Below are 15,964 nucleotides of genomic sequence, written 5' to 3'. Positions count from 1 at the left end.
CAAAGTTTTGATGATGACGGATTTTGTGCCTGCTTCTTCAATGATGTTATTGGTTGGCTTGTCAAAGGAAACTGGAGTCTCATCTGCATTTCCTATTTGGCTCAACAGATAATCGTGACCTTTATACAATCCAATCACGTACTGCTGGAATGGAATGAATTTTTGGGGTGAAGTCAGAAGGTAGATGTTGGCAAAGCAAAGTCCTTCTCTGTAGGCAAAAGCCATTATGACTCATCACCTGCTTGCAGCAGCCATTAATGGTCTTGAATTTTTGCCATGGAATTTATTATGCTTGTCCTATTTCTTGAGATTTCAGTTTACTAATTTCCTGGTTAATGGTTTTTTTTTATTATTATTATTTTATTTTTTTGAGCACATGCATTTTGCATCTTATTGTTCTGCTTGACACGGGGAGTGGACTAGAAGACTTTCAGAGGTACCTTCCAGATTCAACTGCTCTGTGGCTCTGTGTGCTCTGATGCTCTATGGGAGTGTCCTTTTTCAGGGACTGAAGGATTTCTACATTGAGTTAGTGCATAACAGCTTCTGTTTTGATTGTTTCCATCTTGGCACATTTGCCTCAGTAACATTATATTTCCTCTTGAATTCACAATTGTGTTTTTTTTTCTCTGCATACAGTACCACTGCAAGATTAAAATTTGCATTGTAACTCCTGCTTATAATATTTTGATGTCTCCTCTTGCACAGTCCCACTCATCCCCCGATATTTTGCTGTTTTTCAATTTCCTTAATACTACAAACAAACAAACAGACAAAAAGAAACCCATCCCCATACAGTGGAATTCTCTCATCCACCCTTCTGCTTAGCTAATGAGTGATAAAAGCAGTAGCAAATCACCGTGTTGTCCTGTTCAATTCCCAGGCCGTTTTGGGCATAACTGAACATATAAACTAATGAATTTCTCGTGCTGCATTGCCATGGTGTCATATCATGCAAAGGGATGTCAACTTTCACATTTTAATTTAAACTTTTTGGAAACAAAACATCCTAGTCTTACTTCTGGGTACATGCAGTACTGTTCAGTATTGTTAAAATTTTAGTCAGATTTAGTCGGTGGGTTTTGGTAGTCAGGAAACCATCAGTACATTCAGTCTGTATATCACTCAAGAATAGCTAATTGCATTTATTTAACTATTTATTAAACTAAGTCTGCATACCACATGGCCTGTGAAATCATCTTTTTTTTTTTTTTTGCCAACTGATCCTGTAGAGACTGCATGTACTCCCTAGTAGAGGTATTTGGCTGTGTAGAACCCATAGCTAAGGCCAGGCCTTATGCCCCATTGAGGCACACGTACCTCTGGTTTACTGTCCAGTCAACCAAATAGTATTTGTGTACCTCCACATTTCTTCTGGTACTCCCTTGCTATAGGGTATGTGACAGTTATACTGGAGATTTAACATAGACATTTCACATGAACAACATACGGTACATAAACTACATAGACAAACCATGTCATGTTAAGTGATCATAACAACCCAAATACAAACTAATTTGTGCATAAATGCATAAAAGAAGCTATCAGGAAGTAAAACTCTGGTAGTGAAAAGATACTGTCTTGAAATATTTTCCCAACTTTTTAAAATATGGAAGTCTATAAAAAATAGAATGAAATGATCTGCATTAAACTAAAAACTAAGCATACAATTGCTTGAAACTAATCACTAGCACAGTTTGAAAATAACAACAAAAGAAATTGGTAGCATCCTACCCTTCTACTACCTTAATCCATAACAGTAAATACTGAACTTCAACTTTTTTCAGCCAGGGACCAATTCCAGATAATAAACTTTGTGTTGCTGTGATGCCTCATAGCAGTGGAATGTATTTAACTTCTTTAATTAAGCTACAACCGGATCCATTTTAAAAAGAGCATTGTTAGTTCATTATTTTGGTGGGTTGGATTTAACTTCACAAGTTACAGAGTAGAACTATTTTATAGACTTTCTTTATTATTTGAATGGTAGACAAATAAAAGTGAACATAAAAAAGGTCATTTGTTTTTGAAAGTTTTATTGCTACAGTTGCAGATAGTACTTATAAGTGTAAAATGACTGGGGCCATATTAGTTCCGCTATATATTTCTGGTTTTGCTCTTTAAATTAAAAAAGTGTGATGGCATGAAAAACAGATGCGTTCAGCCCATTTTCCTCCAAAGTGAGAAAAAAATGTATGTTCCTTCTGAGATGCTAGGGAAATTGTATATAGGGATGGATCATTCCAAAAATGTCTCTAGTTCCTACACAAAATTATTTGGTATTAGCATAGACAACATTGTAATTCACAGACTTAAATCTATATTTTGGATGTTGGTGCTTGAAGGCTAAGAAAACAAAGGTTCTGTTTGTTACAGAATCAGTGTAAAGCCTCAAAACAAGACTGCATGTACATGTGTTGCATCTTACTTTCTGGGAGAGATCTTGAAGCTGGAGGTAGCTGAATTGCTGCAGATCTGCTCCATGCTGAATACTTCTGCAGTGCACAAATGCAATGTGCTGTGAAAAGGGAAATGACTGGGAATCTTCTCTTGGCAGGTCTGCATAATCTTGCTGCTTCTGAGTTTAGTCAAATATCAATGCAAGTAGATCTTTACATTCCCTTTAATCCAGATATTCTTGTATATTCATAGTAACAAATAAACCTAGGACAGCTTACAAACTCTTCTGTGGGTGTTTAGATTCCTCTTTTTGATAAACTTCTTATTAATTAGTGTTAATGTAATCTCTTTTCCGTGATATAATATGCTAATTTTTGCCTGGTTATTTCTTAAAATGTTAATACATACTATTTTTTTTTCTAGTTTGATTTTGCACTAAGGTTATTTCACTTTCAATTTTATCTCAAGAAACTTCAGAAATTTTATGCTAAAATTGAGGATAAGTGTTAAGAGTACTAGCCAGAGTAAATGTTAGATTATCAGTAGAGTATCAGACCTCTTTTTTAATGCAGTTTTGTACTGGCACATCATGTACATATGCCAGTTTCAAGCACTAGCACTAGTAGACAGTCCATGAAGTGTCCAGATAGAAAACCTGCTCAATTGGTACTGAATTTGCATTTAAAAATGGGATTTTGCCTGTAAAAACGCTCTAGTTTTCTTACAGCTGACAGTGACATACTCAAGACTGATCTCTGACAAAACTCAAGGAATCATCACTTTAAAATTTGGGTTTCAAGATCAAGTTCAGCATTATTCATATTACCCCCATTGATTTCAGTACTGGCATTTCTAAGGGTATTTGTTGTCTTTGCAGTTATAAAGCTTTAACAGAATTTGCAGCATGCTCTTCATTTTAAAATCAAGAACATTTGAGTGGGAGAGAGATGTGGGAAAAGGACTTTAAGAGCTTCATCTTAAATACAGCAGGTGAATAATTATGTCATTATAATCATACATATACATATATCATAATAATGTTCAAACTCTGTTAAATGTTTATATGGTCTAAGTATATACATATGTATATTTCCTTCTCTAAATGTCCTTGTGATATAACAGAAAATACATGCTTTTGAAACTTGTCTTAAATGCATTTTCAGTTTCCAGTGTAGTATTTCCTCAAAAAAACAGAATTAATGTTAACTCAGTGATGGCTTTTCCTTGGACTCAACTGTCAGTGAGAAGAAATATACCATTTAAACTGCTTCTTTGGATACATTACTTAAGCATTGCTTGTCAAATGTATGCAACACAGTAGCTACAATTACAGAATTATAATGAGAAATTATATGACAAATGGTTTTAGAAAAGAAAAAGATTATTTGTTTGTGAAAACATGCAAACATAATTATATGCTTAATTATTCACACAACGTTATTATTGATAACAATTCAAAGCCCGGAAGAAATGCTTTCAGTATTTGGACAGTAAAATTAAGAAGTACTTATAAAACGTGGAACTGGCTGTAAATATAATTAGGTCCTACTTCAATTTGAAATTAGTGTGGATGTAAGGACCCAGCGCTAGGTCAGTAGTGAGCAATGGTGACAATTCTTTGTGTGACAGTCAAAGCATCTAGTGGAAGTACCCACTACAAAATGTTTTTCTCATACCTACAGGTAAGAGATAACTAAGCAGTGACTGCTGTTATCAGAGTTTTCCATGCAAAAGATTCAGTGTGCTCTAAAAAAGTATCTGACGTGTGACTACAATGTCGCTAAGTTATGACAAGGAAATATCTGTGATATGACAGTGGCATCGTATAACTGTCAATATAAAGTAAGTGTGATGGGATTGCTCTGTACTCTAAAGCAACTGTCATGTAATGCAGGCTGTGACTAGGCTGTAATTGCAATGTGACTGCAATATGCCAGCAGAGTGACTGATAAGTAACTCCTAGAAGAGAGGACTCTCAAGTAAAATCAGCTCTAATAGTTTTAAGTGCTGTGGACACTATCTGCGGTGACAGCAATGCCCATCAACCTCAATGGGCTTTCAGTTGGCAGCTCATGAGAGGCCAAACCAGCTTATTGCTTGCGGCTGCATCATGGATCAAACATTCTGATGCCCGGTCAGATTCTTGAGGAGGTCCCAGTGGTCTGAGTGGTCCGGGCCACTGTCTGTGGCACCTGACCCTCTGCACAGATCAGGTTCTCCTTCTCTGTGGAATTAGTCCGAAGCTCTGAATGCTGCAGGCAGTTGGCAAGTGAGGAGAGAGAATATTACAAATTAATTAAGAAACAGGGAAGAAGTATTATATTCATATCACAGATGGAGATATTGGTGTTCAGATTAATTGATTTACCCTGAAGCTATGCAACATGTCATTAGCAGCTTTGTGATTGCAGTGGCTTTGGTTGAAAAACGGTTGTCACGGATTGTATTCAATTTTCCAATTTATCAATGGAGTATCCTAATTCTCTGAAGGAGAAATATATTTTTTTTTGTAAAAAGAAAACTGTCAGAGATTCCAGTTCTTCTCTGCTCCCTGACTCAGATTTCCTTATCTTTGCTTCAAACATTACAACTAAAATGAGGAAAAAACAGATGAAAGAGTAAGAGTATTTGTGCTTCATGTTTCCTTTTATCTTTTGGGAGTACAATGATCATCTTTACTCTTTAAGGTGTTCTGGGTGGAAAATGAAAAGATGCATCAGAGCGCCAATTTTGCATTTAAGATGAAGGCGTGGTTATGTTTTCATCAGTGAGAATGAGGAAGTCAGTCCTCTTGTTAGTTCTTGTTTAGCAAACAGAGATCAAACTTATTCTTATTTTCTATACTGCAATAATTAAGAAAAGAAATATGATGTGCAATAAAGGTAATAATAATTGTTAGCCCAAAATAATCTGATGGCAATTACAATCTGTAGTCTGTGTCTCTTACTGTAAGTTCGGCCAATACCTTAAGTAAATGCTTTTGTTTTTTTTCCATATCACTCTATTTAGTGTCCTGATCATGCAGTTTAAAGCCTACTATTTGCTGACTTCTATCTATATTCTGTTTTACTTAGTACTTACTGGATAGACCCAATAGATGTGCTGGAATGTGGTTTGTAGCATAGCAGGTATTTTAGAAAACACAATAATTTGGAGAACATTCCTTACCTGGGAGATTGTACAAAGTGAACTTTGGACACATCATGTTGTAAAGGCTCATGTGGAATTGTTGCAATTGGTCATACTAATTATTCTTACTGCCCTTGGAGTCAATAATCTGAGCAGTAATATTTCCTTAGATCTATTTTGTCAGTCCAACTACTGGATGTGCAATTGACCCAGAAATTCAAAGAAGTTATGTAGTCAGATCTCTGTTCCCTTGCACTATCATGTTTAAGAATCTCAAATACCTTAGTTCATGTAACGGATTGTTGGTATGTCTGTCATTGTATTCAGGTCACAAATCAAACCAGCTGTGTTGAAAAGGAATGCAAACATCACTCAAATGAAGAGTAATATTTCATACTAAATAAAGGAGGAGAGGAGGAGAAGTTTATCCTATCTGAAAATGGTTCTGTTTCTGCATACCAATGCCTTTTATCAGCAGAAACACCTGCAGCCACCATAAGTTCCACCCTTCAAAGGCAATATTTTCATCTTTTCTTTTTTTTTTTCTTTTTTTTTTTTTTTCTTTTTAATATAAAGGAACAAAATAAGTATACTGATGTGCAATTAATTGTAAAGGCTCACTGCTGAAAAGATTTACTTGTGGTTCAGCAGTGTAATCATCTGTTGGGCATTTGCTATAAATCATGGGTGTCTGCTGTTGTCTCCACTAATTAGTACACTAACTTATTATTAAGTCCCTAAAACATTATATGAGATCTGGGCTGCACACAGAATTACTGGGAGAAGGGAAACACTTGAAGTTTTATTGCACAGCTACAAAGCATACAGTAAATGTCTGGGTGGTGGACAGTTGTAATGCATGAGACGGGATGGAATGTATATCCTTTAATAACAATTCTACCCATCCATAAATATAAAAAACCTTTATTGTGCAGGCTTCAGTGTGCCAGTTCAGTCACTCAGGCACCAAATAAAGGTCTCAAGAACAATAATTCAAAGCAACTGGTACAGTAGAAAGTGAAGTTTTAAACAACAGTAGACAAGTTGATTAGAGCCTTTGGAGATGCAAGCCCTGAAAAAAGGTTAACCTTTGTGAACTTTGAATACAAAGCTTTCAGATGAATTTTATATGAAATCTGGTGACAAAGAAAAGCGCTATTCAGCAAGGGCTGATTAATTGAGTTACACTTCATTGTAAACCCCTGACAATGATGGAAAATAAATTTAGTAATGTGCTTTGTATCCGTGCAAGTTGATGGGATCTCACTAAAAAGCAAGAAACAGACCACATAAAAGCCCTGTTGAATACCTCTGAAGATAGTCTGGTGAGTGAAATGTAAAGCCAGGATTTACAAATATTACATAAGTGAACACTGTTACTGCACTCAGGCTGAAAAATCCTGTTCAAATCCAATAAGTGGTTTAAGATGTGCAAATAGAGGTTTCTGCAGGGAGTCAGGCATTAGAAGCCACCTGGAGCATGTGGTAAAGATTGTATCCATCAATACAGCAGCTGGGCTGAAATTATAAAGAGAGCTGCTTTCCATCACGCTTGTTTTAATGCATACATTTCTCCTGTCACTAGCACCCCAGGAAAACTACTAACTACAAAAACGAATGGTACCCATTACCTGATATTCATACTTGTGACAACAGGGACAACAATCACAACACAACAGTAAGCAAAAAAACTGATATCCAAATTATTTTTAAGTTGTTGTGGTGGAAAGATCTTGAGAAGCAGTTAGTTGGTAATATTTTAATAACACTGTAGGTTAGAAGAATGAAGCAGGCATCTGGCATTCAATCTAAAGTTTCCTTCTGCTCCACACATTCCATCAAATCATGCACCAAAGCAGTTTAAACAAAGATCAGTAACATTTTGTTCCAAGAGGGGGAACCCCATGTAAAGTTCAGCTGCATGCCATCACCGAGGAAAATGTGACAGTAGTTTTCATTGTGACTGTTTCAAAATAACATGGATTTACCTTAAATGTGTTCCCTATGCACAGAGAGTGCTTGTTAGTTATGCAACTAGCATGCAGGGATGGCAGAAGCAGATGCAGAAGGCAGCTGCTTGCCCCAGGTAGCCCAGAAAAAATATTGGTTTCTACAACTGGCAGGGGCAAAGGGGTCAGAGAAATGTAGGCCTCACATTACAAAAACTCCTGAGAAAATGATGCACAAGTGCCACTCAGAAACAGGAAAGGAAACTGTTAAATTTCTTGCTGTAAAAAAAAAAATAATAAAAAAAAAACAAGCAAGCCATATTGCATTAGCAGGGACAGACTGTGCCACTAAGTCACAGGCCCATGCCGTGGGTGGTGTTGGAGCAGCATTGTTCCCCAGCAATTAAAATGAACATGCACGCCACACGAAAATGCAATGTGTTCTTCCCCTGCAAGTTGTGCCCTCCTTCTGCCTGCGTTCTGTTCACCGACACTGTGATCATGACAAGCAGCAGCACTCCTTGGTGTTTCAGAAGAGCTGTGTGATTGCAAGCGTTGTTGGTGTCTGTGTGCAAAGAATGGAACTGAGCTAGATTCCTCAGGTGCTTCTGCTCCCTCTTCCAGTGTATCAATTGCAGAGTAAGGAGCTTCCAATTCTGTACTGAGATCACTGTGGTATTGCACGCTGATTTGGAACAAATGCTGATGCTGGTTCAGCAGGTTGTGCATGAGTGGGTGAGATGGAGGTTGTGTAGGTATCTCTGTGGAGGACAGATATGCAGGGAGGTGCCCACTGTCCTAGATATAGAATCACAGAATGGCATAAGTTGCATGGCCCCTTAAAAATCATCCAGTTCCAAGTCCCTGCTATAAGATGGGTTGCCACCCACCAGCTAAGGCTGCCCATGGCCCCATCCAACCTGGTGCTGAATGTCTCCAGGGATGGGGCACCCCCAGCTTCTCTGAGTGGCAGTGCCAGGGCCTTACTGCCTTCCAACTTAAGAATTTCTTCCTACTATCTAAACCTCCACTCATTTAGTTTAAAGCCATTCCTCCTCATTCAATCCCTGTCAGACCAAGAAAAAGGTATGTCTCCCTCTTTTTTATAAACTCTCCTCAAGTACTCAAAGTCCTCAGTGAGGTCTCCCCAAAGCCTTCTATTCTCCAAGTTACAAGCCCAACTTCCTCAACCTTTCTTCATAAAAGAGGCCCTTTAATCATCTTCATGACCTTTCTCTGAATTTGCTCCAACAGCTCCACATCTTTTCTGTGTTGGAGGCCCCAAAACTGGATGCAGTACTCCAGATGGGACCTCACAAGGGCAGTATACAGGGGATAAATCCCTTCCCCCTTCCTGCTTGCCACCCTTCTTCTGATGCAGCCCAGGATGTAGTTGGCTTTCCAAGCTGCAAAAGCACACTGCGGGCTCATGTCCAGCTTTTTGTCCACCAGAACTCCCAAGTACTTCTCCACAGGTCTGCTCTCAATGAGTTATCCCAGTCTGTACACGTATCTGGGACTATCCTGATCCAAGTGCAACACTTCACTCAGCCTTGTCAAACCTCATTGGATTCTCATGGGCCCACTTTTCAAGCCTGTCTGTGTCCCTCTGGATGCTATCCTTTCCTTCTGTTCTATCAACTGCATCACCAGATCAGTTTCTTACCTTTTTTTTTTCCCTTCCTCTGATTTTTTTTTCTGTAATTGTCTACAAAGAGAACAGCAGGTTTGTATTCAAGCTTTACACAGAGCAGCTTTTTTATCAGTTAATCATTTGTTATGTTTTAGGAGAACTGACAACTACCCAAACTCTTTCTTTGTCTTCTTTGCTGTGGAGCTTATTTCCTCCGTAGCCAGTCCAATTCAAATGTTCTGATGAGCTACCACAGCCCTGCCTTGAGCAATTAGTGGACCAAACTCATCGAGACATTTCCCTTCTTCTGTTCTCCCCCTTACCTGAATAGCGATAGGGATTGCAGGCTGTAAATAGCAGGGTGAGAAATCCTCCATGTCTGACACGTGCACACAAATTCTCATTAATCTCTGCTGGGCATCCTCCAACCCAGCTCCTTTATTCCAAGACTCTTGCTTACCAATCTGAAACAATATAGTTATTATAACAGTCCCCATAATCTTTGAGGACTGTTTTCTGAAGTATTGATGGAGGAGGGGAGAGAAGAGAGGTTTCCCACTGTTCTTTCCTCCAAATTGTGGATCCTTTTCACTCAGAAGAAATCTATATCTCTTTCTGCTGCCATGGTGATTCAATGACTTTGAGATTATTTTGCTAAACCTGCCTCTCCCAAGAGACAGTGATTTTGATTCTTGCTGTTCTTAGACAGGTCAAGAATCACATTAGCTCGGGTCAAAAATGTTCCCAGTACAAGGAGGTGAGTTTCAAGATCTTGACAGAGCAGCAAAGAGGACTCACTCTTGGTTCTTGTGATAGACATGATGATGATGTCAAATAAAAGCTGTTTTGCTGAAAGAAAACTCTCAGGGTACTGCTGTGGGCAGAGATAGATGAGTAGTGGGGGTAAACCATCCATCTACAGAGGAAGATTAGGAAGAATTGAGATAGCGCTGGGCATAATAAAGGAAGAGATGGCAGGAGGATGACATTCTCATTTTACATCTCTGAAGCCATTTAATTTGAGACAAACTGTGTCGTAGCCACTCAGTAGCCCAAAGGCAGAATCATGTTTATGCTTTGCATGTCTGTGATTTGTGTCAGACAAACAGCAGTGGAAAAGGCCTCTGTTCTGGGTGTGCATGTGCATGCAATCTGGTCTATTCACAAATCTACTTTCATTCAATGCTCTTATTTCTGTACACCAGCCAGCTATATAGCGGAGCATGGAGCCCTTTCTGAGGGTACAATTGAAAAGTTAACCTACTTGTCCCTACTTGTCTTGAAACAGAACTGGGTAAAAAGCAGAACTTTTATGTCCCGTGTCAAAAATAATTCTAAAATAAGTGATCTATTCTGAATTGTGATTAGAAAAATTACAGGAATTTCCCAAAGTGGTTAATGGTATCTTTATTATGATTATGTCTGATACTGCAAATAATCTATCCACATTTTCAAGATGAGATTTTATTTCCTATTTGGGAAACTATGCTGAGAGATTCCACAAACTGGTATTTCTGAATCTTTGTTTCTTACCACCAAAAGCTCAGTAAAAATTGTTTAACCTGTATCTATCTTGAAATTCTCTCATCATGCAAACTTCATTTGTGCTTTAATATCTTACATGCCAAGATTCAAACAACAACTGCAAAGCACTTTACAAGTGGTAGGTTGTATCTAGTGGTAATTATTATCCATGTTACGGAGATTTGGGAGAATGCTGGTCATATCAACAGATTTCTTACCTTTCCTTAGTCTCACTTTGAACATTCAGTAAATCTGGGCTCATTCTGATGTTCTGATGCTCACTGGGGTGGTTACACTCATGGCTGTGTTTTTCCAAGGCTTTAGCAATTCTACAAATTCTGACACCAGTGCGGTATAAATACAGGACTCACAGAGACAGAGACACAGCTCAGGGTACACCAGGTGCCCAGCTGATCAGCTTCTCAGCTCTGCTTACGTTGTCATATTTGCATGCTGCTTTCAAGAAAGCATTTTGGGTTAGAATACATTTCAGTTTATAGCAATAATAGCGTGCTGCATATTGACTTTTTCCTCAGTAACCACGAACTTTAACTTTTCTGTATGAGTGCAGAATATGGCAAGGAATTTTACTTCTTAATGCTTGTGTCATGCCCTGACCTGTTCCTCATGACTTCTTTCTTCATCTGTTATTTTTAGTTGACAGCCTTGTAAATGTAGACTTGCCATTAAGTGGAGTTCAAGTTCAGTCTCCACAAAAAAAAAAAAAAAAAAAAAAAGGCTTTTAAAAAATAAACATGTTGTCTAAATGTTAACTTGAAGAAAGAAAACATTTAGGGTGTGACAATGCCAGAGTTTCTGAATTCTGTGCTTTAGAAGGAAAAGAGGAGTAAGGAAAGAAATCAGATGAATCCTGCCCATGGAAATTTGCAATTTTGTTAAAACACCAACAGTTAAAGTCATTAATTTATGACTCATTCAGAGCTGCAAAGCAGATTTACCTATATATGACAATACATGCCTGAACTCTCAAAGGCAATGGAGCTGTGGGTTGTTTGTCTTGGAAAGACGTTTTTTGTCATAATTTTTACAATATATATATATTTTTACAGGAAATTTTGTCTGTTTCTGCTATTCTCAAAGAATGCTAACGGGGAAAAACTGACACTGCTCACTAGCTCTGGGAAAGTTATTAAGGGATTTGATTCCCTCATCTAGAAGCACGAACCAATGTTCACTCTGCAAGGACTGGGATGGTTTTGTCCTGTTGCAGAGGGGGAACGCCATGGGTCTGCTTCCCTGCAAATCTTCCGATTCTCAGCATTAACTGCAGTAGATTTCCTCTCCAATGCAGCTTCTTTGAGGAAGTTCAGGTTAGATATTAAGAAGAATTTCTTCTCCGAAAGAGTGATGATGCATTGGAATAGGCTGCCCAGGGGAATGGGGGGGCTGCCCTCACTGGAGGTCTTTAAGGAAAGGGTAGGTGCAGTTGTTAGGGACATGGTTCTGTGGGCAATAACTGTGGTGGATGGATGGTTGGACTGGATAATCTTAAAAGTTTTTTCCAATCTTAATAATTCTATGATTCTCTTCAGCTGGGATGAAGGAAAAAACACAGATGCACTTCACAGTGGAAAAGATAATTCAGAGATCCATAAAATGGACTTGAGGGCTCCAACTTAGTCATAGGAGGACCTCAGGCAACCAGGCCAGATGTAAATGTAAATTCACAATCCCAGACTCTGAAAAAAGCAGTGAAACAGTGTTATGGTAAAATATGAAAGGATATAAGTTTTGACTAAAAATTAAGATTGTAGCATGTGTAGAATTTTTAATATATCTTGAAGTCTTAGAAATCAGCTTTCCTCATGCAAATTATAGTAATTTTAAATGACAGACTATGTGGGAAAAAGGTTGTCAGAGAAAATCTTTACTTTCCAGTACATGAATATCCCCTTGGCTGAAAATTGAATGCAACCACTCATTTCCTGTCCTCATCCACTTTGCACTGATCCTTTTCCTCCCTTCCTTGTGTAACTGCCTAGATTAGGCCACATGTGATCAATTTATGGATGACTCAAAAGCTTCACCAAAAATATGTCTTTTCTATGCACTTCCTGCCATCTTTACCTGTGCCCTCACTTTAGGAAGTTATTTGGGAAAGAAAGAAGAAAAAGAAAAAGAAAGAAAATAGTCTTTGTTTTTCTTAGAATGACCCTGACCTCCTACTTTGCCAGAATGGGATTGACCTAAATTTTTGTTATTATTTCATATAACGTTGAAACTGAAGAAACATAGCTTTCCCTACTGTAGAGAAATCTGTATACAATTTGCTATTGCTGCCAGTTCCGAAGTTGCTATACAGGGATTAATGGTCCCACCTGATCTGAACACAGTGTTTAAATGCCAGTAGTAACATGGGAGCTGAACTACACCATCAATGTTCACCATCATAACCTTTGTAAGTATCAGAGGACATCTTAACACTTATGCCTTCACTTTTTTATTGAAAGTACTCCTTGAGAAAGTGAATCATCACCTTGAGGTACATTTTAATTCACCAGGGACTCCTTAACCAAAGGCTTGATTCTGCTCAGATTGAAAAAAAGTCATGAGCCCCTTTACTGTCTAACAGCCAGATTTTGATTATTTTTCAGTCTTTGTTTTTCAGCTCCTTCCAGAACGAACATAGTCAACAGAGATACGCATCTTCTAAAACTGTAGTATGTAGAAGCATGGATATTTTTATGTGGCAGGGATCCTGACTTTACTGTCAACCATTAAGCCAAGTCAACTTACATTCAAAAGTTCAAATTTGGTTTGTATGCTAGTGTTGGAAGTGAATAAAGATATTTGAGTATTGCATAAATTGATGGAATTCTGACTTTTCAATAGTTGTATTTTTTTCTTATTCTGTAAATATTCTGCTCTCCTATGTATGCTTCAATTGGACAAATATCCTCTCTGTATTTCAATGCTCAAGATGCAATTATAAGCTATGTAGTTTTCTTTGTTACTGTAGACTTTCCTTTCTCTCTAGCCTCCCTAGTCCCTCATAAACAAAACAGACCACAGTACATTCCTATTTTTTTCCATCAACATCTGCTTATCGCATTTATCTTTGAATTTTTGAATCAACAAAAGTTAAAATTAAAATAATATTTCTTTCAATAAGAACTATTAAAAAAAATTGAAGTAGGTAGTAGACTAATTTCAGTTAAGTTTGTGCATTTTATCGATTTGCTTTGACTCTACAAGAGCTGCTCTGAAAGTAATGCTTCCTATGCTTTTATGTTGACCCACGATAGCAGAGGCCCATGTTGGTGGTACAGCAATAGAGACCAAACTTTCTCATCAGTATTCTGCTACGTTCTGTTGCCATGTGAAAGATGGCAGCAGAGGAACAGTACGACAAATTGCCATCTGACATGGATGCGTGGATGAAACAAAGCTGTCTCATTGAATTCCTCCATGTGGAAAAAAGTGTATTCACTGACATTCATCAGAGCTTGGTGAACGTTGATGGGGACCAAGCTGTGGATGTGAGCATAGTGAGGTGGCAGGTGGTGCGTTTCAGGAGTGGCAATAGCAACGTGAATTATGGTTATGTTACAATTACGGTTATGACATGCATGCTCTTATTCGTAACTGGTGAAAATGAATACCTAATGGTGATGGCTCTGTTGAAAAACAGTATTCTGTAACAGAGAATTTAGTCTTTCAAGTAGTGTTATTGTGCTTTTTGTGTCAGTTGTTGTATCCATGAAATAAATAGGTGGCATTATTTTCAGAGCAACCTGCATATATTAAAATGACAACTTAATTTGTGGTTGTTGTTAGATCTAATAAGGACAATGAGCCTTTTCAGGTTGGCACATAGATATCGATGCAAAGAAAGTATAAACATGTCTATTCTCTGCACCTGGTACTAATGTAGCAAAGCAATATTCTAAAACATGACAAACATGGGAAAAAAATTAAAATCTTTTGTAATATTTATATTAACATAAATTAGCATAAGTATCAATGTCTGATTTTCAAATGGGGTTTGGCCAATTTTATGTACTTTTAATAAAAAGTAATTCTAAGAGATGAGGGAGATGCACTTAAAATTATCTAATTATGACTACATTTTTCCTTCATCAAGGAAGATTCTGTCAGGCTTACCTATGAAGCCCTTGAAATAGCAAATTATCTGTTTCTGGCACCGAATTCATTGAGGAAAGTATTTACATTGCTTTCTTGTTTGTTTGCCTGGGAAAGATGCAGACCTTGATCGCTGATGCAAAGTATTGTAAAGTGCTTATTCCTATCTATTGCTGAATTTCCTTCTTCCTCCATCCAAGTATAATCCTTTCCCTTTTTACGTATTTAAAGGTTATAAGTGTCTCAAGGAGGACAAAGACATTTGAAAAAATAAAGGCTGTGTTCTGAGAAAGCAATGTTGATGTGCTGAAAGAAACAGAGAGTCAGAGAAAAACTTTATAATTGAAAATAAGCCTAAAGCGAGTGTAAATTATGCCAGGTGTCATATGGGTTTTGAATGGTAAAATCTTGTCATCCTCTTTTTCTTTTGTTCAGTACTTGGAATCTTTAGTAACAGTGTAATTCAGCTCCTTCTTTGTAAAAATAAATTGATAAATAAAATGTATGTTCGCATATACTTGTGTATGTATATATGTATACCAGTGAACTAGCATCTACATGCATATATAAAGAAACATATTCTGTTCTTCTCCCTACCACATATTCCCAGGTGATCTTGGACAAGATACGCTAAGCAGAGATTCTGCATTAATTTGTCTGTTAACAAGTTTAATTCGAGATATTTCATCCATGTTCAGAACTTGTTGCTCCCACTGACATATATGATAGTTCTGTTTTGAACATACAAAGAGCAAGATAATGCCAATTAATCGAGAAAACGTATCTCACAGTCTCAGATTGGATACCAACAGCAGCAGAGATTTTTAGCATTACTATCTACAGTTCTTGTCCCCAGCTGAAACATAAAGAGTAGCCGTGCCGTCATTTCACAAGGTTGTTATGAAGATAAGTGTGATTAAACAAGATTTGGATAATGTTGTGATGAGCACTGGAGAAACATTAATCATTCTGATTTTAGACGGCTGTTTGAATAGTATGCATCAGGGGGCTGCAAATGGGACAGGAGAAAGAAGAATGAATAGTTGTTCATTAACTGAGTAAGCACGATCTACTTTGAACCCTAAGTGAAATCAAAATGCCATGCAAAAATGGCTTGTGATGAGGTAATCAGAGGCAGTATTACTAAACCTACATACAGAAAATTGAATTTTCCAACTTTACTTTCTAACCAAAACTACAGTCTTCAAATGTTTTTTAAAACATT

The sequence above is a fragment of the Tympanuchus pallidicinctus genome, unplaced genomic scaffold (assembly GCF_026119805.1).
Source record: "Tympanuchus pallidicinctus isolate F22 unplaced genomic scaffold, pur_lepc_1.0 scaffold5, whole genome shotgun sequence".
In the NCBI taxonomy this organism is placed as follows: domain Eukaryota; kingdom Metazoa; phylum Chordata; class Aves; order Galliformes; family Phasianidae; genus Tympanuchus; species Tympanuchus pallidicinctus.
Note: the sequence above shows the minus strand (reverse complement) of the source record.